The sequence below is a fragment of the Micrasema longulum genome, unplaced genomic scaffold (genome assembly GCF_059751315.1).
Source record: "Micrasema longulum isolate JH-2025_06_02 unplaced genomic scaffold, ASM5975131v1 h1tg000084l, whole genome shotgun sequence".
Classification (NCBI taxonomy): domain Eukaryota; kingdom Metazoa; phylum Arthropoda; class Insecta; order Trichoptera; family Brachycentridae; genus Micrasema; species Micrasema longulum.
Genome location: NW_028277290.1, coordinates 638,522 through 663,544, shown reverse-complemented (window position 1 = coordinate 663,544; position 25,023 = coordinate 638,522). Strand labels below are relative to the sequence as shown.

Sequence of the window (25,023 nt, the reverse complement as noted above, 5' to 3'; positions counted from 1 at the left end):
TCAGCCATCAAGCAGAGGGATACAATGCCATATCACTCTACCTTTGCACACATATCTCGCTTCCTCCGCATTCATACATCTTTTTATGCACAAGCGCCGATTATTCCGACTTTTGGCAAGTCCATCTTCAAATATTTGTTGGATTTGGTCCTGAAATGTCTTTCTGGATCTTCCTCTATTTCCGCATCCATCGAAATTCGCATCGTAAATCTTTTTAGCCGTCAATGTCCAAACCGACGCACTAGTTAAAAAAGATGAAAAACAATTTTTTGGGCGTTGGCTAGTAGGTGAAATAATTCACCTAGATGAATCTCACCCCCAATTATAATAGTTTCAGATCTTTTACTTCCCAAAAGTCAACAGACGAAAGAGCTGAGGAAATGTGGATATTCAAACACAAGCAGAATGATGAATGTTTCGTGGTAAGTAAAATTGCCACTTAAATTACATACCCTGTGAATGCATATATTTCCATATCTCTCTTCACAAAAATGTTTTTCCTATCTTTTGCAATAAAGTTTGATCTTTATGACTACCAGGACGCTGTCCTTGTTTTAGGATTAGGTTTTCATATTACATTGTTAAATTATATGGCTGTTTAGTGTACACTTTTGTACATAGTACCTATCGAGTGCTGGTAAGTCCTAGATAAATGTGCAATTTGACCGTTTTTATGTACGGATAAAATGACGTCGTTAATGGTTATTTGAATATGACGTGAAATTACATTTTTGAATTATTTATCAAATTCGAACAAACTTTTAATTAAAAAAATAGCTTGGTTTTGATCCTGGTTTAAATTGTGTAAGAAGGAACAAAAAAAATATATGTTTCGAACTAAATTTTGTTTGAAAAACGCATTAAAATGTAGAGGACAGAAAACACGTCCGTCTGCGGCCGCCAAAGGGCCGGTCTGAATGTAATAAAAACCCAAATAAGATATTGTTTAAAATTGAATATTACAACTAGAATTAACGTATTAAAAAAAAAATACAATTCTATAAAAAAAGGTTTTAAATAAACTATTTCGATAATTTTTAATTTTTTTATGGTATAACCGATTGCATAATTTTACGTAGAAATAAAGGAAAATTTTACAAAAATTTATGTGATTTAAAATGCTTATATTTCTTTTCAAAAACAAAAAAATAAGATTCTGCTGCGGCCACTTCCTTGTTAAATTTATTATCTTCATATCATATTTACAAACTTTAGTTCAATCCTTAGTCTTTATTGAGATCCCAGATTCATAAGCTTTGTCTGAATTTGAAATGGCGTAATCTACCGGTCTAAAAGTAATTATATTTTAGTTATAAAAAACTTTTAAGTACGTTTTTTGATAGAAATACCTATAAAAAATATTGTTTTTATCTAATTTATAATTTTTTTTTTTGCATGTTTTTAAAAAAAACATTCGTTTTAAAATGGCAAAATCGTATGATTTCCTAATTTTGCGTTCGTTTTACCCGACTACAGCCTTAATAACGTCGATATATTGGTTAATAGGTCTTGACTTATACGATGTAAGGATTCGAATTAGTTGATTTTAGGTTTTCGTCTTGAATAGGGTGGTGCTAGAAAGAGTGATAATTGAACTTAGTTATGCTGAAAGCAGCCAGTCCACAATTTTGAAAAAAGGAGATATTGTTGTTATCGGGTGTAGTAAGGTCAATTTTATGTTCTGCTAAAACAAGCCAGATCGCTTTTATACAAAAAACTGTATTAATCACTTTCTGAAAATGGTGTCGATCACAAAAACGTCATTTCTTAATTTGCTGAAAACACCCACAGCAATAGAAAAATCTTAAGGTACTTTAAAAATCATGAACACTGGTCAAATACATAATTTAATTCTTGTTTGTAATAAAAAAAACTAATGTCTTCATTGTTTATCATTTGTTAAAGTCAACAACATTCCAACTGTTGTGTAGATTTGATTTTTCACACTTTTCACAAAGGTGCAACTATCTCTGTTTCACTTTTCTATGGCTGGCTGCTTTCTGCATAACTACGTTAAATTTATCTTATTTTTTGTTTGTACACCATTTTGTGAAAAGAACCAAAATTATACTGTTATTGTGTTTGTTACAATCAATATAGTGTAAAATTTCTGCAAACCAAGTTTTGCAAAATTTCCATTGAAAATAAACGTAAAAATGGTATTTTTTAATAAAAAATGATTAAAGCGCCATCTATAAATAATAAGTTTTATGTTTTCGTTTAGAATCACCTTAATAGCTCTCTGGGGAGTGAAATCCTAGATGTCTACAATCATTTGGATTTACTGAAAACATTATTGTTTAAGGGATTTAGTGTTTATTAATAATTAATTTATTAACATATAACAACCGATATGAAGAACATTTAAGAGAAGGTAATATAGAAGTCTAGGCATCTACAGAGCTTATGACCTGTCATTCGCTGGTTTAAGTGGCCACTTTACACACTGTGTAACATTCACTATTCTGTCCATATTTGAACATCTATATTCCTTCAATTCTTTCATCTGTTGATGTTTGTCTACCAAAATTTGGACAAACACAAAATATTGTCGTTAAATCCACCTCAAGAAGTATAGAAATTGAAAAAAAAATTCAGGCGTTGCCTAGTATGTAGGGGAAATAAAATGAAAATAATTTGATCAGATGAATCTCACCCGCATAAATAAAGGTTTCAGCTCTTTAACTTCACAAACATCAACAGATGAAAGAATTGAAGGAATATAGATGTTCAAATATGGGCAATGTTACACAGTGTGTAAAGTGGCCACTTAAACCAGCCAATGACAGGTCACAAGCCCTGTAGATGCCTAGACTTCTATATTACCTTCTCTTAAATGTTCTTCATCTCTGTTGTAATATGTTAATGTTAACAGCTCCCCAGGGAGTTGAATCCAGTCCTTGTCTAAAAAAATTTGTACAAACTCAAAATATTGTTCGTTAATTTTTTTTTTCGGTAATAATAGAAAACATAAAACTCCGAAGACGCCATTTTGTAAAACATCATGACTTGGAACCTTAGAAGGCACTTGACACGCTTCGTTACATGATCATTTTTTTAATGTAATGTAATTCTGATTGAGAATTCTCGTTTACCTGAAATAAAATTAATCGAAATCACCGTTTCCATATAACTATATAATTAAACATTCAAAAGGTCAACATTACATTACTTTTTGAACTGTGGATTCGGTCGGAGTGCTTATCACGCGTGGAAGAAAGTCGTCATGAGCACGATTGTTGGCGTAGGAACCAATAATAATGGACTGTAGCGTCTGATAAATAATGATTAACCGAAGAGACTTTCTTTACTCGTGTACATTTATCAAGAAGCCGGGTATGACTTCACGTAAACGTAGAAAATGCATATTATTATATTCTGTTTGGTATATCGCATTCGCCACGTACAGCAAAAACGTGTCAACTTCCGTAAAAAAATGAGTATTCTACTATGTAAGTTCAAGATCTCTCATATTTGAATGTTATTTAGATAGCTAAATAGCCTAATGAATATTTGATCCACCTTACTCTAAAATAGTACCAACATTAAAATGGCACAACGAGGAAGTTCATTTTTTTATTATTTGTTAATAGACGATAGTCTATTAACGAGGTTACTACCTCATCGTCAGGAATTCAACGATGAGGTAGCAATCTCGAAACCGGTCGAAGTGTAATTAAAATAAAAATTAAAGTGATTTATACAAATTTGTAAACAAATAAGTGTAAAATGTCATACCACAAAGTGAAAAATGTTTTTGATAACAATAATATAAGTTAAAAAATGTTAAAATATTTATTTTTAATAAGTGTCGTATTATCAGCGTTTTGGTTTTTTAAAGTTTTGTAATGCTGAAATTACACCGCGTGTGATGTCACAGGTTATCTTCGGTGAGTTCTGCTGATTGGTGATTTGGCTTCCCGTAAACCGGAAATCTTCCAGAACACTACGTCATTAGTTGATTCGGAAGAATCAGTGACGTCATTCAAGTGATTTTTTTATTTTCAAATATTTTCAAGAAACTTCGCCGCACAATTGAATGCTCTAATTTTTACCGCGCTCAAGTGAGTTTTGATATCCAATTTCCTGTAGCAATAATTCCAGTAATGACTTAATACCTACTTTGGACTTTTATTACTTAAGTATGCTGATTAGGTGGTGCACGGAAAATTTTAAAATTTGTAATTTAAAAAATATTTTTCGCTTAAACGTTATTTTCTCTCAAGAAATCTCTGCTAATATCAAATGCACAAAAAATATTACTTTGCTGATATTAATGGGTAAATGAATTATTTTAAGAATATACTACGTACGGCATTCTTTCTTATGAAAGCAGTATAGTTGTGATTGCTCTTCGAATACTTAAATTGAATTCAAATATATATACAGCGGTAGGCGCTCGAAGTGTTACCAACTTCACGGTGCTGTAGCAACCAAACAGCTAATGACAGTGTTTATGTTTTGACATGTATTCGTTTGTTATATTGTTAATAATTCTACCGAAGCATATCGTTTTACGTCACAGTTAAAAAAAGTTATCGAAATTGAATTCTAATTCAATTCTGTTATTGCTCTGTATTTAGCTGAAAAATCCCAACCATCCATTATAAATGACCTACGACATTTACATGTGAACAAAATGTTTGTGTATAGAAGCATAAAAAAACGCCATGGAGGTGGACATTCAAAAGCAGCAACATCGACAGAAATGGTTAGAAAGATGAAGGCCAGAATTCAACGTAATCCACGACAAAGCGCAGTTCAATTAGCAAAAATCTTAATGTGACTGCTCGTAGCATGGAACGCATATTAAAAAATGAACTACGATTGAAGCTCTACAAAATAAAAAAGTTCAAGATTTAACGCCAGCACAAAAGGCAGTTCGCCTAGAAAGAGCAAAGGTGTTAAAACACTTGCACGTTGGTGGCGAGCTAGAAACTTTAGTCTTTTCTTGTGAATTTTTTTTACGGCTTAGCAATATATAATACAAACGAAACGATCTTGTATGATTACAGTTCAAATCAAAAGACAATTTAGACCTGCGAATTACTCTGCGAAAGCAAGTGCCTGCTTCAGTCATGGTTTTGGGCCGCGGTAACTGCCACAGGACGCTCACCAATCGTTTTCATTGAACAGGGTGAAAAGGTAAATCAGCAAATCTACCATAAAAAAGATTTTAAATAATGCGTTGTTACCTTGGGCACGTAAAACAATCGGTAAAAACCATTGGACGTTTCAATAAGACTCGTCACCATCCCATAAAGCCCGTGAAATCCAACGTTTTTTCCATGAACAAGTTTTCAGCTTCATTTCATCACACCAGTTACTTCCAAATTCCCCGGACTTAGACCCAATGGACTTTTCTATATGGTCCATTCTAGAGGCCAAAGTATCAGCTAAAAAATATGAGTCGGTCGACACCTTAAAGATTGCTCTTTAAGAATGGGACAAAATACCATCAACCCACATTCGTGCAGCGTGTGAAGCCTTCTTGGACAGACTCCATGCGTTTATCCACGCTAAAAGTGGCTTCATCGAACAATAACATATATTTTTTAAAAGAAATATTTTTACGATACACTGAAGTTTTTAAATTTTAAAAAATCAAAATTGACAAACGAACGGAATTTTTAATTGGCAACACTTCGAGTGCCGATCCCTGTTTTTATTTACATTTAATAAATAATGATCAGTGTTAGACTATTCTGTAAGATTTCTTAACTTTATGACACAAGTTTGAATTAAGAAGATATGTCTGTAAAATAAATAAAAAAACATTTAAAATTGAGAAATAAGAAGTGCTGATAATTTGATGGTTCTTTACAAACGAACAAAAACCTTAATTTCAAAATGTCATAAATTATAGACCGACAAAAGTACGATAATTTCTGTGAACGAAATTTAGTGTCGAAATTCATTGAACAATTTTGAAAAATGATAATGTACTGCCTTCTTGTTGTCGTTAGACATTTCCCTTCACTAGAAATCTAACATTATTTATGTGCGTTTTTCGTTCCAATCAAAACACCCATAGAATTAATAATGTACTGTGAACATGGAAATATTTAAGTTGTTTATTATACTTAACAGTGAAAACTACTAATTTTTATTGTCCTGTTAATATGCCATTTGATTATTAATTCCAAAAATATGTTAAACTTACTAATGGCTAAATGCATACCAACTAGAATTAAATTATATGTGAACAGGTACTCGTGTAATATAATATGCTTGTACTGTTAGTCGTGAAATATACCTATGTGTACAATATTATTTTTATTACCTTAATAAAATTGAAAGTTAACAGTTTCAGAAAGTAAATATATTCATTTTTTATTGTTGGTTTTGTAGTGACCGTTTAATGTTAGAATATTTTTAATTTGATTTTTAGACAAATAAATTACCAAAAGGGAAATTGAAATAAACAGATTCTTAAAATTAGTAGGTAGGTACATATTTATTTATAAAAAAAAATGTTTGCGTTCATGATTTTCCCAAACATTTCGAGTTCGGGGCCATTTTAAACGAGTTGTAAATAACTCAATATTAAAAATTAGATAATTTATTATAACTTTTTGGCCCCTAAACCATACAACTTTTTAAGTATGGATATATTGGTAAGCAAAATGAAAAACAATGTTTTCAAAACTCTAGTCCATAAATGGATCTTTCCTTTTCTGTCTAGTCTTTTGAGTAAAAGGACTAGACAGAAAGCTGAGGAATATGTTTCGTATATGAGAATATAATTTTAATTTCATGAAAGTCCTTTTTTATTTTTCGTGGGCCAGTGGAGTAGATACATCCATAAATAAAAAGAAAATGTTATTGAATGTACCTATTGCATAAATATTTTTTTTTGGTGAACTATTGTTATATTGGATTAAATAAATAAATAAAAAAAAAAATAATTCAATTAATCACACTATATGGATGGGTGCGCGTAAATTGATTTGATGTTAAAAGAGAAAGATGGATTACAATTGAAGTTATTTATCGAGTAGATACACACGAGTTACACCCTTACAATTCTGTACAGAAGGAATTTACAATAGCGAACACTGGCGAGGAGCTGGTGGACGGGCAACACAAAATACCAAGTTAAAATGTGCATATTCTTTCGCTGCAAGACGCGACGTTTAATTACTTGTCCGAGCTGACGTTCCGTCGGGTTACGCGTTGCGGGCCAAAACGGTGTTCGGCCCTGTCACCTTTACGGCATGATGTCTTCTTGAAAATATAAGTACCTATATAATATTACAACGAAATACAATTTTTAATGTGAATTATATTCATGCTTTTATATTAATGTTTCCCATTACGCAAAAGAAAAAAAATCTTGTGTACATAAAGGGAAGTGACGTCTTGCAATAATGTATTTTTAAAAATATTTTTGATTAATATGTATTTTGAATATAAAATATGAATTACAATACATGAAATATAAATTACCTGGGGATAATAGTGGCACAAGTCCACAACGAGAAAGTTCAGTGGTTTTTAAAATATATTAAAAAAATATTTGAAAAATAAATAAAAAATATGTGTCGTCGCTATAATATGTAGTTTTATAATTTTGAAATTACACCATCCGTGACGTCATGAGTTATATTGACATTTAATAGTAGAACCCCGTAGCTGCTAAAATACACTAAGTCTAGAAAAAAATAGCTTCCAGTATATCGGAAATCTATCACAAAACATAAAAAGAACCTATGACGTTTCAAAGTTTGCAGTTTATTTTTATAAAAAAGTTTATATCAATTTTCCATACATTTTCGAGAAACTTAGCTGTGTCATTAAATACTTTGATTTTTACCGCGTGTAAGAAAAAAAATATAAATCCTATTTCCCGTAGCACTGAACTTCCTCATTGTCAGTTTAGAGTGAAGCGTGCAGAAATGTTTCAACAAACTAACACTATTCTAAAAAATATTAATGTGGCCTTAAAAGTTAAAATGAAGATATATTTTTTTTTTTTTTTTTACTCAAAAAAGGTTAAATGGTTGCACGATGATCGTGATGCAATGGTTATTTTTAAAAACACGTACAACTAAATGAAACAAGTTAGTGAAGTTTAAGTAGTTTTGCCTTTGTTTTAGCGAATAAAAGTTAGTTACTGATAGCGCCGGGTGTGTTAAAAATTAGTTTTTTGAGTTGTACCACTATTATTCCCGAGTTGCGATATGTATGTACGTCACAATATTTGAGTGTGTTTTACGCCTCAAATGGTGTTTATTAAACAGTCATTGTTTTTATGAAACAATGAAATGTATCATTGTTCTCTATTGATTCAATATTATGTTTTGTGCTGAAATGTGACCATTCTTACTCAATTTTTTATGTGCAAAAAGTGAATGTTCAAATATTTGCCTACAATTTCGTTTAACTCAAAGAATGAAAGAGATTCAGAATAATTAAAACAAAAGGTAAATAACTCCGGTTTTATCTTATTTTTTTGTGCAACACATTTTCACGTAACCTCAACGATTTTATAATTTTTGGTGCAACTAGTTTCTCAGTTGAATTAAAATTGAACGCATGTTCTATATTTTTTCATCACACTTCACACGTTACACACCACCAACGTTGCTACTTCCATCAAGCTAAAATCGTTAGATTCTAAAAAATAAATCGACAAATTTCAATAGATTTGTTATCAGCTAAAACATTTTTACAAAAATTGATCAAACTGTTACTTGTGACGAGCCACGCTGCCGAAAACTATTATTTTGGAAACAGTTTCACATTAATTTTTAATTTTGTATGTAGGAGGGGGGGAGGGGGGGATGAAAAATCCAGTTCTGTGTGTGAATAGAATTAAAATTCCAAGCGAGTTTTTTGTAGTTGTTGGCTAGTTCGTTTATCATGCTTGTAGAGGTCCTGGGTTAGCTTCATGGCAGGACGGGCGTGAAATATTTGTTTAGAGGTGGTTTTACACCCAATATTTCATTGTCCCTGGACCTATCACTTTACCTACCATGGTCCTGATACGCTGCAATTGTAGACCAACCTGTAGATAAATTTGCATAAAATTGTACATAAATCTATCATTGCAGTGCCTTATGCACCGCTGGGTGCTAACCGGGAAATTGAATGTTTTATGCAAGTATCTCAACAGAGACGAAGGCAATAATTATATGATAGATATCTCAACTGACACGAAGGAAGTATTCTAGAAACGAGATATCAAGGCATTTACACGGCTTATAACCTAGTTTATGTGAACTTCCAGGGTATCGAACGTGGAACCCAAGCGCAAAAGGTATACTTTTTAGGCTACCGGGGCCGCCAAACAAATAAATAAAAAACTTTTAGGCTTTAATTGAAAAAATAATACTATATAAATATTAATTATGTTCAAAAAATATTTTATGTATTTTGGTATACGCATTCATTAAAAAAAATGTTATGATACAAATAAAATGAAAATGATTTTTAAAAGGAATAACCCGTTAAGTCTCCATTGAGGCTTGTCAGCAGGCGGAAATGACAGAATATGGAAGGAGGTTACGAAAAATACACCACAACACCCAAAGCAATTGAGACAAATCTCCCTTGGATTATTTCCTTGCAGCTGGCGGGAATCGAACCCGCGACGCCAGTTTTACAGTTGGGCGTCTAACCAACTGCGCCGCGTTGTGTAAATATATGTTAGGATATAAGCGCCCTTTGGGCTTTCGCACCATGGTTTACACAATTAGTAATGAAGTTTGAAATAATACTTACATTTCATTTGTATGACTATACAAAAATAATAATAAAAAACACAGGCTAAAAATTCTAAATTTTCATTAACTTCACAATTATTGATTATTTTCCAGGACACAGGACTTGATCATCAGCGGCGGGGTAAAAAGTAAATCTAAATCATCACTGTACTTATTTGTTAGCTGCTGCATGCGAGTAATCGGCGAATTTAATAAATAATTAAAGTTATGATGATTGTCAAACAAGACATTAGGTCTAGTTGGTCTACGAGTATGATTCTGTCAACACGAAAATTTATGAAACTTTTTTTTTAATTTGAAAAAAAATATTTATAAACCCTTACGGATTATTACATTCTTTTTACAAAAAATAATATAAACATTTTTCATTTATACTCAGTTGTTCAAAATAATATTTTTTACATCTTTTGAAAAGTTTGTCTGAGTCTTTTGTTTAGTTTTGTCTGGTAGTTTATTGTATAATTTCAGTCCCTGGTTTATTAGTCTTGATTGTCCTTGTCTTGTTTTAGAAAGTTGCATATGGTATTTGTCAAATATTCTCGTATTATGTCCATGTTGACTACAATTTTTTACAAGTTTTAGTTCTTCGTCTACAATTACATTAGTGGCCAATTTATTGATAAATTTTAATGATTCTAGTTGAAAGAGTTCAGTTATATTTACTTGTTTAGTGTTGAAAAAGTTCTCCAGTTGCAGTTAGATAAGAAGGGTCATATACTAACTTTAATATTTCATTTTGTTGTCTTTGTAGTCTGTTTATGTAATTTAAATATCCTGCTCCCGATCGTAGTAGCGTATAACATATTTTAGTTGTTACATACACACATTAGAATTTTTTCCGTTTTTGGAACAAAGTTTTTGATTTTTTAAAAAAGACTCGATAATGTCACCACTTTGCTAATTAAATTGTTGATATGAATTGTCCATGTCAATTGTCTGTCTATTGTTAGGCCAAAGTATTTTACATGTTCAATTTCTGTTACATTTACATTTTACATTTCAGAGCAATTTTTAAAAATTATTTATTAATTCATAAATTACTAAGATGTCATTTATGATTCTACTGTTTATTATTAACGGCTTTAAGTTATTCACAAAATAATTAATCTGACACAGGTAGACGTTATTTAATTTGTTTATATTTCAAAAACCTTATTTACACTCGTTCAAGATCGTATGAGTTGGGGTGATAAATAATACGCAATATTTATTTATGCATTAAATATAAAATTAGGAAAAATGTATTTTTGTTTACGTTACCTTTCAGCCAATCTTCCCAGGCAATAAAAAATTAATGAAGGTTTAAAAAAAAACAATGTTTCGCTCTATGGTTGGTCTACATGCGTTAAAGATCTGGCATACTTATTATGGAGAAGTACTTGGGGTAGGCTAGGAACCTATTTATAATTAATTGTGTATCGAGTGCAGGCTTCGAGTAAATTGTATGGTATGAAGATACCTATCTCAGTAATTCCTCGATATTTTCCTTGAGATGAATAATCCAAGAACCGCCTTACTCATTTCGAAGACCTAAATCCTTTGTTCAAAATTTGTTCAAAGGTTCAATGAAACTAAGCCGTGATGACCACCGAAGTCCATTATTAGACCCCTTATTTACGCTCCGCCGCTCCTGACTCGCTTATCTGAACTTAATGAAATATTTAAAAAAGAATTTATTTTTCTAGGTAATAAGGATAAAACAAGTTGTGCGAGGAATAATAGTTCAAAAGACCTTTTAAGAGAATCATAGCAGTTTAATGTGTTTTTTAAAAAATATTCGAAAAACGTAATTATTTATTTTGCTCACATTGGATTTTTTTGATGCGTTTGTGTAATTAATTATTGTACTGCAATAACGTAAGATTGATTGAATTAGCGTTAAATTAAACGCTGTCTTTATTATATTAGAATAGCTCGTATCAAAGATAAAATGGCTAAGTGACTGATGAGCACTTAAACGAAAATTTAGTTAACGTACATGCGTTTTTTTTTAAATTGAAATCTGCGCCGTGTAAGCTGGTATCTATGGATATCGGAGGTAACTTTTTTGTCGATTACATCAAAAACCCTCCGGGATGTTCGTAAAATCAACGAATTTATATCTCACAATATTGAAATTATTTTTATAATTCGCCGTTTAAGTATACAAAAAATCTGTTTTTGGTATTTATTATGTATAGCTTTCATATTTTTGGTTTTTTTAAGCAGCTTATCCAAGTGGCAAATTGGAAGATGGCGCGGCGGATGAGAACAGACAGAGTTGGAGGCAAACGTTGCAGAAGTCCAAAGCTCGGTATGGCCTGAAGCGCCACCGGAAAGGCTTTAATTGATTTAAATTGTTTCAATATTTATTAAAACTATAAAGAAGTCATGGTAATTTTTTTATGTTTTAAATATTTAAGTGACGCTTCTAAAAAATTCACATTCGGTCATTTAGCATTTTTACCACCTTCAATGTTATCAAGGGAAAATCACATACGAATTCAATTTTTATTATTTATTAAACCACGAACATTCAGTACGTTTAAAAAATATACATTCTAGATGTATTTTTTTACAGACATCAACAAAAACTGGTCTGTTTTTGAAAAAAAAAGGATTTAAAGATTTACCCGTTACTGACTAGTTTAAGTAATTATTTACACATACACTCTGTGAAACAAGCATTCTGCTTTGTTTGAATATTTTGTCATCCCTTAGGGTTTATCCAATACTCAATAGAATTGGAACATAATATTTATATTGCATGTCATCATCATCATAAGCTCGATAGTCCTGGGGGGGCCTTGGCTGAATCCAGTCATTTTGTCTAAAAAACGGTCGTCATTTTATTCAATTATTGATGTTAGTAATCATAAAGTATTAGACCTTATTCGTGAAAAAACGTTAGAATTCGTAAAAAGCCAAGAATTGTTTTGTAGTATTAGATTTTTTTAAATATGCTGTTTACGTGATTCAATTATGTAAGTTCCTTTCTTAGATTTGTGGTTTTTATGTACATTTATAATAGAAATAATGTTTTAAGAGGAAGTTGAGTTGAAAAAGACCCCCCAAAGCGAACGCCAGATTAAATATTGTCACAGACGAATCATTCGAATGCTTTTATTTACAAAAATATTTTTTATGTTTATTCGAATACCGAACGATCGGATGAATTTAATTTATTCGTATTTCAAACGATAGTATGCACGTAGGAATTGATTCCAATAAATTAGTAGTTCTAAGTTGTAGGTAGACTAATGAAAAAAACGCATTAAAAAAAAATTGTTCAATGCTTTACAATAATACATTATTAAATGAATTGATAATATGTTGCTCACAGAGAAAACCCGTGCCTGGGATGACATATTTTACTGTGTTTTCCTTGGCATTGATGATTGGTTTTTTTTTATATAATAATTTTATACACTTTTTCTTTGATATAAAATAATTAATTGATTTTAACATTAAATAAATTGTTACAAATCACAACTAAGTGAAGGTATTTTGGAGTATAGGGTGACCATTGTTTCCAGGTTAATTGCGTTTCTGTCTATTTACCTATAAAGTTTTTGCTTCCTGCTTGTATTTGGTATATTTGTCGTAAAATTGTCGTGTTATTGTAAAATATGCCGCGAAAGTTTTTTTGGCAGACTGTTAAAGAATTGACACGAATATATAAATGGAAACATTGATCTTATCGCGGTGTAGTTACTAAAAGTCTAAAATTTTCCACGATGAACGAAATTGAGGTCTTCGAACTTTGGATGAGCAGAAGAATGCTTCGAATCGCATAGGCTGATCATGTCTCCAATGAAACAAATTTAAGTATCAGGAACAAAGATAAGAAGTTACGGACCACTGTTAAAAGATGAAAAACCTCATACTTTGGTTACATATTCCGCAATGAGAACTATTCCCTTCTCCAACTTATCATGAAAATAAAGATAGACAAAAGGCGGGGAAATGGAAAGAAAAGAGCAACATGGCTCAGAAATCTACGACATTGGTTTGGTGTGCCGGATGCAGTAGGGCTGAGACTGGCCAAAGATCGTGATGAATTCAGATAATGGTCGCCAACCTTTGGTAGAAGCGGCAAAATAAAAATAATGACTAAAACTAGGTAACTTCAAAATCAGGATTTTGGGTTAGCCACTAAAAACAAATTTGTAAATTCTCCTTTTTTGTATACAAAGATGTGTTTTTAGTGGTTAACTCAGAAATTTTGATTTTGAAGGCACCTGGTTGTAGTAATTATCCCACGATTTGATATTCTCATTCTTACTTTCAGCTGCAGTTCTTCAATGGCTTCCCGGGTTTTTATATTTCTAGCTTTGATTTCGGCCTTGTCCGTGTACTAACAACAAAGTAAAACCAGATTAAAAATTTGAAGAACATCCATAACTGCAGCTGTATGTACTATATATACAGAACTGGTGACTTTAACATTGTCTTAATGATCCCTTTTTAAGCTATTTCGGGGGATTACGTACGGTTTTAGGTGCTGCTCCACAACTTATGATCCCGCCCAAAGCAGACTGTCCTTAAGATTAGTATGTTTAGTAAATTCCTTAAATTGTGGAATAATTGCGCATCTGACTTTGAAGAAAAACGGTAGCTTTGGAACGAATGAAATTATTTAACTGCAAATATACCAATATGTGCGCATATAATTCATTCGAATGTAAATGTAAACCGAATAAAAAATGGAATTGACCGAATATTCATTCGATTTCAAATATATCAATCACTGATGGGTAAATTCAATTGCTGCAAAATCATAACAAATGTGAATACATCAATCGGCAATAGACAAATTGATTAAACTTTATTGTTTACACGGTTTTTCAGGGCCAGACCACGAAACTTCAGAGGAACATTTCTCATGGTAAACTTTAAAAAATCCTAATAAGATTCTTCCAAAAAGTAATTTTATTTTATTTTTTTTGATCTCAAAATGAAGTAAATCTTTAACTTCTAGGACTAGCATCCCTTCCGTAAACCCCTACTCCAACAAAAAAAAATGCGATGAAAACGTATTTGACCAACGAAGCGATACGCACCAGACGCGGACAAGGGAAGCGGCTGGGTAGGAGAGGGGTAGGGGTTTGTGGAGGGACTGCTTGTCCGAGAAATTAAAGATTTACCACATTTTGAGATAACAATTTTTGAATTTTTTTTTAGATGACTTTAGAAAAAAATTGTAAGAGTTTTTTAAAGCTTACCATGAGAAATGTTTCTCTGAAGTTTCGCGGTCTGGCCCTGAAAATCCGTATATAATGATCGTATGACTATTTATTTAATAAACTTGTGAACATTCTTATTAATAAAATATATATAATTAACAAATGACAGGTTGACATTTTAATCCACTTATTTGAATGGGCCAATGAACTTCCACCAAGAAATTAAATTTACTCGATTTAGTGTTTAAGTAATCTATCATTCGATTAATTTCATCTCCGATTACTATTATACTACAAATTACAATATCTCGAATAAACTGCGTATGTTTTGATTGAATATAATTTAAAATATTAACATAATTGTTGCGGTCTGTAATATCAGGTGGGCAGATGTGTGCGGCGTCACAGAACAATAGATTCCGATTAATTAACTTTGTTCGATAACATAATTTAAGCATCGAGATGACATACGCCAACATATTTCTCCTTTTCCATTCGCGCATCTAATGCGTGATTTGTTTTCAAAACACATGCGCAGATGTGCCCAAGCTTATTATAATACTGTTCGTAAACATCGCGGGTAGCATACCTGCATAAATTTAAATTCCAATATTTTATATTATATAAGAATGGAAAATCAAACGAACGAAGCTTCACGGACTAAACATCTTTAGCGACCTTGTGACATTCGATTGGCAATACATTTTCCAAGAATGCCATGAGATGAAAACTCGTTTTTACGCCACATTTGTGCCAATAATAAAATGTAGGTACTTAAATGTGAATATAATATTTCAAATCGCAAATTTAAGAATGTCGAAATGCGAATGTCTTCGATGAATCGATGTCAAAGCTCAGGTGCCGCAATTTTCGAATAACCTTTTTAAGAAACTATGATCGATTAATAGCTTTTTTAAACTTATGTAGGTACTTATATTTGATTGCTTCTGATATAAATCTATTTCAAGTTAGCGAGTTTGTATCTAGACAGATTCACTTAATTTAAAAGTGCCGTCTTACTTATTGGAATTTCACTAAGAACCTTCTGCTTCTAATACCTCTAGGCTAATTATTGACACTAACCCTTTCATCCCGGATGTTCATTAAAATACACACGAAATTTAGGATTTATTTACTCCCGTAACTACCGAAAAAAAGAAGCGGCGAGTTTATTTTTTTATTTACCAGTATCCTCAAGTACGCCTCAATTATTTTTGCTTATGTTGGGAGTCAGCATTATGCAGACAAGTTTGTTTTTTAGTTTGACAGCTGGCTTCTCGCTGGTTTTAGAGCGAATTTCGGTCGTGCTTCTAAATTGTATAAAAGGAAATCTAAGTACATTTCACTTAAATAAATTTAAATAAACCTCAGAGTAATGATGCGTAACCTAGAGAGAAGCCCTATCACTATGTTTCATAGTACGCAAGCGATGTTGGTTTGTTGGTTGGCAACCAATTGGTGGCCATTTTGTTTTATTTAAGAACATAAACATAACGGTTTGATCGAATGCTTTTGTTGCTGAGCTTGGCTTTGTTTGTAAATGACTTGGATATTTACGTTATAATAATTAAATATCGACTATGGTGAATTGCAGTATGTTTGGTTGCAGCAGTAAGAGCGTCAAAGGTGTTAAAGGAGACAGTTTTCATAGGTAATTGATTCCGAATATTTTCCCATGATTTACGTTGATTTTTGGCATTTTTTGTCCCGACACGTGTATTATGTTGCTTAAAAACATTGCTTAAAAACATTGCTTATATCAACATATTTACTTAAGATACTATTTTTTCTCAATTTAGGAGATAAATTTGTGAATTAAAGTATGTTTACTGTTGAAAATGACAGTTGATTATAGGAAATATGTCAGGGCCGCACTAGGCATCCATACAGAGTTTGAGTTTTTATCGAGTAGAGGTCGATAAAAATTGAACTCGAAAATAGCAACATTAACCTTAAAAACGCATCTAAAATGACGTGTCCACGTTTCAGGCCGCTACGACTTGCCGTTTCGGAGATGTGACGGACAAACAAACAAACTAAACATAGGACTTTGTTTCCATGGGGGTGGGATTTATGTCTCAATAAATGTAACATAAGTATATTCTGAATAAAATGAATAAAAAAAATAAACGCACACATGTGTTTTTAGTTTAACAATATAAATATGGGCGAATTATAGAAAAATAAATTGAATAACCCTGCAATAATAAATACACAGGTACATATTTAAAAATATTTACAGTGCAAATTAATATCCATTTGGCAATTCTCGACCTGAGTACGGCCCATTGTTTTGCTGTGAACTATAGCTAACTTAATACCCAATAGTCATAGAATAGTTTTCCTACGTTTGGGCGCCTCTACAGCTTGGCGCATTATTACTCCGAGGAATAAACGTATATTTCACGATAAGATATGCCTCATGAACTTTGTCGATTTACTATCGGGTCTCAACCCGGTATTCATAAAAAACAAGCGTTAAATGATTTCTAAAGTACAGAAGATTAAAAAAAAAAAAAAAAACAAAATTATCTGATAATTCTTTTAGTATATTCAAAATACTTAATCCACAGAAATGCATTCAAGGCATTCTTTATATTTTTCATTTGAGAAACATGACTTTATTATTGAATATATACTTCGTCGCCAGATTGTCATTTTAGCCTGAATACATAGTTTGCAAGTCATATTAGAAAACGGCTCCATACTGAATTTTGGTTAAAACTACACACAATTTGTTACGTATATTTCTTCATTCGTTCCGGTTGACCCAACGATAATCCATAACTTTATAGTAGACTGGTATTTTTATTTGTTTTTTTTGCCACAAATTTTATTAACTGAATATATTTTGTAAAAAAATGTACCACAGATATTACCAAATATTTTGTCAAAAGTTGAATTATAGAATTTATTGTTTCAGCATTTATTTTGTGGAAAAACATTTTGAATTTATTTAAAATGAAACACTTTGTAATTTTCACCACATAAGAGTTTAATATATTATAACACAACTAGTTTCAGGTATTCTGAATTACCCATCATCAGGTGTAAATATGAAGTAAATAGTTTGATTAGTCATTGTATAACATTCACCATTCTGCCTATGTTTAATAATCTGCATTCCTTCCATTCTTCAACCTGTCAATCTTTGATCTTAAACGAGTCAATGTTAGGTTATAAACCCTGTAAAAGCTTAGTCTTCTATATTTCCTTTTATAACATGTTATTTATTTCTATTGTAATATACTAAATATTACAATTATTACTATTTGTGAATGAGGAAATTCAGTGGTTTGTTATTTTTTGTTAATAGACCATTAAAGTAAGACTAAATTAAATATATTTATATGTTTATATGTATCGTATTATCAGCGCTATGATTTTTCAAAGTTTTTTTTTTTTTTAATTACTTCGCGTGTGACGTCTCAAGTTCTCTTTCTCTTCTTCTCAATGAGTTCTGCTTATTGGTCAGTTTACTTACCGTAAACCAGGAATATATTTCAAATCTCTTTTAATTGATTGATTCGGAAGAATTAGTGACGTCATGCAAAGTAGATCATTTTTATTAAAATCTTTTAAATTATTTTTTACATATATTTTCAAGAAACTCCACCGAACAATTTAATGTTCTAATTTTTACCGCGCGTAAGAATACACTTTTTATATCCAATTTACCGTAGGACTGTACTTCCTCATTAATAAAATCCGAGTTGATTGAGGGAAGATCTGGCACGTTATTATTATTGATACTAACTGTCTCTTCGTCTTCTTCTTCCTCTTTGTCTAGGTCGTATGATCTGTTTGTGACGGTGGGCTGTCCTGAGATGATGATATCCAGCTGTCCTCCCATCTTTTTTACGTTCTGCCCAAAGGACTTCTGCTGCAGGGGTTTTTAGACTTGACGATTTTCACAAGCCTCGTATCTTCCATGCGGTTCCTATGGTCCCTCTAAATAAATTTCTGCTTCTTCCCTACGTCACTATGCCTTCAACACCACAGACATCCGATCTCTAAGAGGAACGATGGGGCGTAGAGTTCTCATTTCTGCTACTCTGAGAAGACTTCTTGTCCTGTTGGTGTCGGCTCTCACTTCCATCCCGTAGGTCATGATAGGTCAGACGAGTGTCTCGTATATTCTGATCTTACTTTTAGTCAGCATGTGTCTGTTTCTCCATATTGTGTCCCGCAAGCAGCCAGCTTAGCTGTGAGTTTATGATATTAGTCTGTGCTCGTAATTCAGTATATCGGTCACCGTTGCTGGATATCTCTACACGAAGGTATTTAAACCGCGTGGCTTGCTCAATTGTAATTATGTTTGTTGAATATTAATTGTAATTTTGTTTATAATAATTTACGGATTTATACGCAATTGCGATTGTTGTTCACGAGTTGGAATTGATTTTATAGCACATAAAAAAAATTTTCGTTTATACCAGTTCCTATAAGACGAACAACTTAATAATATACTAAAATACCTGGCTAAGAGAACGATTGCTTATTATGCTTCATCGTTGTACGAGCGAGTAATTTTTATAGCTAGCAAATAAGGTACTTTGTTTCCTACTCGACTACTCGTCACTGTAAAAATAAACACATAAATTTAATATAACTTTATTATCACAGACCGAGTTTAATTGCTTCCTAACATTAAAATGTTATTGATAATTATAAACTAGACAGTAAACGACATTTCATTTTGTTCAAGAAACCAGTTGTATTAATTCAGTTATGGAGTTTATAATATTAAAATTGATTGACTTATTTCGACCAGTGAATTGAAAAAAAAGCTGTTTATGTATTAAACATTAAAAAAATAGGTTTGAATATTTTTTTCACACATTTACAAATAAATAGTAGTATAACTAGTAACCGATCGCCGAAACCAAAACTGAAAGCGAAACTTATTTTAATAAATTAAAAGTCACTTTAAATGCTGAAATTAGGGGTTTTTATTGTTAAACCTTACGAGTTAATTAAAAAAGTATTGAATAAAATACACAATCAACAAAAATACATAAATTAAATGAGAAAATTGGTTTATTTTTAACGCTTTTTCGTTCGTTGTTATGTTTTACATAAATATAACTCATGTATATGCAATAGTTTTTTAATGTACGCCACAGGAACATCAACTTATCAACTTTAAAGGAATGACAAAAATACAAATATGATCGATCTTAGGACTCACGAGAACTTAGTAACAAACGTAATTCGACACATCCCGACCGCAGTTTTCGGCTGTGCCGAAGTTTCGGCCAATTTTCGGCTGAAATAAAAATCGCGGCTGAAACTCGTTTTATTTTCCGAAACTGGCCGAAACAGAAACATCGGTCGGTCACTAAGTATAACATTTTAAACTACATAGTGAAATAAAACATTTAAACCCAAAGTATGGACTTTGACAAAACAAGGATGGAAGTAGGCTGAATGCTGTTGAAATGCGATCTCTCTGGCGAAAGTGTAGTTAAACTATGTACGATAGGTGCAAATATATCGACATAATTGTCAAGCTAAGATAATCATTATCGGCAAAATCAGGGCGAATTATTTTTACTAAAAAAAAAGTAAATTGATTATTATTTAATTTGAAGCGAGCAGCTTAAAGCTGATACGCTTATGTAAATTGACGTGTTTAAATTATTCCACTATCTTGAAGTGTTTCGTACACTATGCATGATTATGAATTGATTGTTTTAATTTTAGCCATATTAATCTAGTAACTTTATTGTTTATCCCCTATTAATCCTAATCATACTAAATTCAGACTATGTTTGTTTATAAATAAATGTAGATATAAGTTAAATTACATAAATATTACACAATGATAAAATACTACCTTGTAAAAAATTCTAAAAGGTTTGTTTGTTTGAATTTTACATAAGCTTACTATTTAACGTTCGACCAATTAAGTAAGGTGCATAAACTTATAAAACGGAAATCCGTACTACTAAACTAAGCATTATTTTTTAAGTCAGGTTTGTTGCCTACTCTTGTTATCGAATACTTCCGACATTCCTAGAGCCTTTCAATGGGCATAGAACTCGGAAGAGATAATAGTCAGTCCATTTACGCCAAGTGATGAGTTCTAAGGCGGACTTATCTGTGGATAATCCAGTAAGAAATACTTTACAGGTACTGTAATTATCTTCAGCAACCTTGAGATTGAATTCTTTAAATAATGGCATATTTTAAGGGGGAACATGTTTGGGTCCCGTTAGGGCTTACGGCTTATTCTCTGCCATCTGAAATCTGAATCTGACCGCGGGAAGGCATGCGCGTGCGCCAGATATTATTCAATTTGGAGTTCAAACTTGCTGCTGCATTGCGCAGATCTAACCTGTAACCAGTACCAACAAGCCCGTGCCCGTGGGCCGAACACCATATACGTAAATAATCTAAAATGCACCCATTAAAATATCAGATAACCATAAAATAGTGGCAGTTTAAAAAAAATGTATATTTTACACACAAGTGTAGGCAGATAATTTTTTTTATACTTTTACGACCAAATTAATACATTTTCTTGCATATTTTTTCAATATATTGCATGTTTACATTTTCGAAGTTTAATGTTCAGAGCGTGTATGCAATTTCATACACTTACGAATTAAAAAATATTTGCTCATTCTTGACTAATCTTTATCTAACAAGTCTCAGTCTATAACGAAGATTTGTCGTCTTATTTATTTGGAAAACGAATTAAACAACAGTTTAACAACTGTTTTCGGTATCCGATTTAACTTTTTTATATCATCGCAATTAATTTCACATTTGCTAAACAAAATAAGCGTCATGCCCGTATCATAAAGCGGAAGGCGCGAGATTTTTAGTCAAGATTTCAGTAATTACAGTGCCTCATTCATCTATTAACATCACAACATCACAAAAAGTAATTAATCTATTAATATCACTCTACGAATGAAAAACATGCATGTCTTTTATCTGAAAGTTTTCGCGAAACACACGTCAAAAATCAAGAATTTTCAGGTTACGAAGGTTAAAATTTGTTAGGAAAATATATTTTTTTTAAATTTTCTATTTCATTTTTGTACTACAACAGGCCAGGAGGTCCAATTACAGTATTGAATGCTGTAGTGAATGAAAAACCATATTTGATTTGTGTGTTCTCCACGGGTATCGAACCCGAAACCTTTCGAGTGTGAGTCAAGCGTCTTATTAACTACGTCACGGAGGTGCCAATTTTAGTACCGATTCTATTGAAATCATCATCAGTTTTGAAGATCCCTCCAATTAATATGTCGTTGGATCGAGTAATATATGAAACTTTCCATTGAATTAAGAAAATCGTGATATGCCACTACAGGACTTTATCATCATCCAAATTATTACGCCATAGACTTTCCATTGGACGACGCGGCGTGAGATTTTTGCTTAATTTGACGAACGAAAGTAATTTGAAATGGCATAGGTACTTACTCGTATAAATAAAAATTATTCGAACCTTTGAAAATGTCTAGTCTTTGTAAGGGTTCAATAAAAAAAAAGTATAATTAAAATCTCTCTAAGTTTCTGAAAATTTATTTAAAAAATCATGACAACGTTTTTCCATCCCCTCACAGAGGCAGGCTTTGATATTATGAAACAATAGTCCTTTGTTATTACGAAATTCATTTATATTTAGAATATTTTTTTCAGTCCGCGTAGTGTAGTTACTTAGACGTTTACCTCAAACATAAGTGTTTTCGTGGTATCGGTTTCGATTCCCGGTAAGATCATGAAAATCACATATAAAACAGATATGTTTCATTAATCGCTCAGTCTTAAATTACCTGAATTATTTTTAGTTTATTTTGTGTAATTAGTTTAAACTTATTATTCTGGCCTGCATTCTTCTGTTTTTGATTTTTTAAAAAAGACCATTTAATATCGCCACCTTGCTAATTAAATTGTTGATATGAATTGTCCATGTCAATTGTCTGTCTATTGTTAGTCCTAAGTATTTATCATGATCAATTTCAGTTAGTCGTTCGTCATTTATGTAAGCATCTACTTTATGACATTTTTTTCTAGATTAAAAATGGATCATATTGCATGTTTTTTTATTAAGTGTAAGTAAGTTTGTGCTTGTCTATTTAGTCAACATAGTTAGGTCATTGTTTATGTCATTGTTTGTTAATGCGTATGTTTGATTTTTATAGAATAGTCCAATGTCGTCGGCATACATAATATTTTTTTCTTTAAAATTGTACAGTGATTAGTCATGTATAATATATAAAATATATAATAGTGGACCCAAAATAAATCCTTGTGGTACTTCAAAACTTACTGTTTGTATTTTACTTTTTTTTTCATCTACAAAAGTATGCTGCTTCAGATTTGTTAAGTATGATTTTAGTAGTTTACATTCTTGAGATTTTACTTAAGGAACGGAGATAGATTAAGTGGCACTATTATTTGTAAAATTGAAAATGAATTTTATTCTTCTTAATTTAGTTTTCCAAACAATAAATTTACTCTCAGTGTCTAACTGTAATGAGTGTTTTCGACTGATAAAAAAAATAGAGTTCGTTGTGAAGTGATTGGCGCATTCGCCCACCATTCTTGAGGTTCTAGGTTCGACCCCTCGTAGGGTGGACGTGACATATAAATAAAAAGACTTATCACTTTACCATCACGTAATACATTATCAAAATACGCTGCATTTGATTTATCAATGCAGTGCCCCATGTACTACTGGGCGCGGAAAGGTAAATGACGACGATGAGACAATTGGTCTTCTTACTCCTTTCTTTTCATCGTTTTGTTACCTTTAATTGTTATAAATATAAAAAAAAAAACAATATTAATAGAAGATGTTCTACACGAATCGCTAAAAATAATTACAGTGTTAATATTTCTCCTCGGCTGTAAAATTCTAGCTATTCAATGAGCTTACTAACATAGTCTTCTTGTTAAAACGTGATAGAAATGGTATTCTTTGATGTTTGTCGGAATCAACATTAGGAATTAAAATCATTGCGCACGATAACGAGACCGACTCGCTCAATAATAATTCTGCATACTCTGATAGAAGAATTATTCGCTTCACGAGCCTTGTCAGAAGTCTCATTGAAGAGAGAGTAATAATAGAAAATCTAGTTTATAACATTATTTCTCACCTTATCTGTACCTGTTGGTGCATAGAGCACTGCATTGGTATATAAATCGCAGCATATTTCGAGAAATTCGTTTAATACATGAAGGTGAGATAAAATGTGTCTTAGGGACCAAGAAATAATGCGGTGTAAGAAAATCAACTCTTTATTCGCACTAGAGGTGATAATAAAAAGAACCGTTTCTCAAAAATAAGTTAAACTGTTTTTGTTAACGTTAAAACTAAAGAAAAGAGTCGGAATATTAATGATTAAAAAAAAAAACGGTTTCGCCAAACCGTTTCTAAAATAAAATAAAAGAGCAGCGTGAATACATAGCCAGAGGAAGAGATTGTTCAGGAAAAGATATGAATAAAATTTTAATAACCAGCATAGTTATGTTTGAATAAAGTTATAACATTGGTTTTAACATTGATTTGGTGGCAAGATAGTAAGTCATACTTTTCATATGGTTGTACAGAAAAAAACAAGATAAAAATAATATCAATCAGGTTGGAAATCAAACCCGGGATTATTGAATTACGTCTTATTTTATTACGAGGTGGATTTCTGTAATATTATTGAATCTTTGGTTTATTCTAATGCTGCAGAATAAACACTGCATCCACTGTATTTGTTGTTTAGAAAATCTCATGTCAAAACTTCATTTATTTATAACGATGCTGATTATCAAAATATTACTTTTATCTTTTTTAGAGCAATCTCTTCTTTAGGCGATGTGTTCAGAAATTTAAATCATGTCTTTAGTAAATTGAAATTTGAAAAAAATTGCATAATACGGTGCTGTTGCTCAATATTATTAAAATAAGTAAATGTATTAATGGCGTAATGAAAAAAATATGACTATTTTAGACGAAAGTTTAAGTTGCATTCTCACTAAATAACAGTAAATAAATTTAATGAAACTAATTCTTAATGCATTCGTACAATCGTATTTTCACTAATGTTCTACGATTGTTATTAGGAACATTAACGAGCATTATAGGATAAGCAATTAAATACAAAAACATTACG

The 25,023-nt window shown here is 31.6% G+C and overlaps 1 long non-coding RNA gene across 1 annotated transcript in view; it reads left to right on the top strand.

Moving 5' to 3' along the window:
- The first annotated feature begins 335 nt into the window (after positions 1-335).
- LOC148284841 (uncharacterized) overlaps positions 336-25,023 on the top strand; it is a 59,632-nt gene continuing 34,944 nt past the window's right edge. The window contains exon 1 of the long non-coding RNA XR_015823701.1: positions 336-422. This is a non-coding gene — a long non-coding RNA (uncharacterized LOC148284841). The remainder of the gene's footprint in view (positions 423-25,023) is intronic.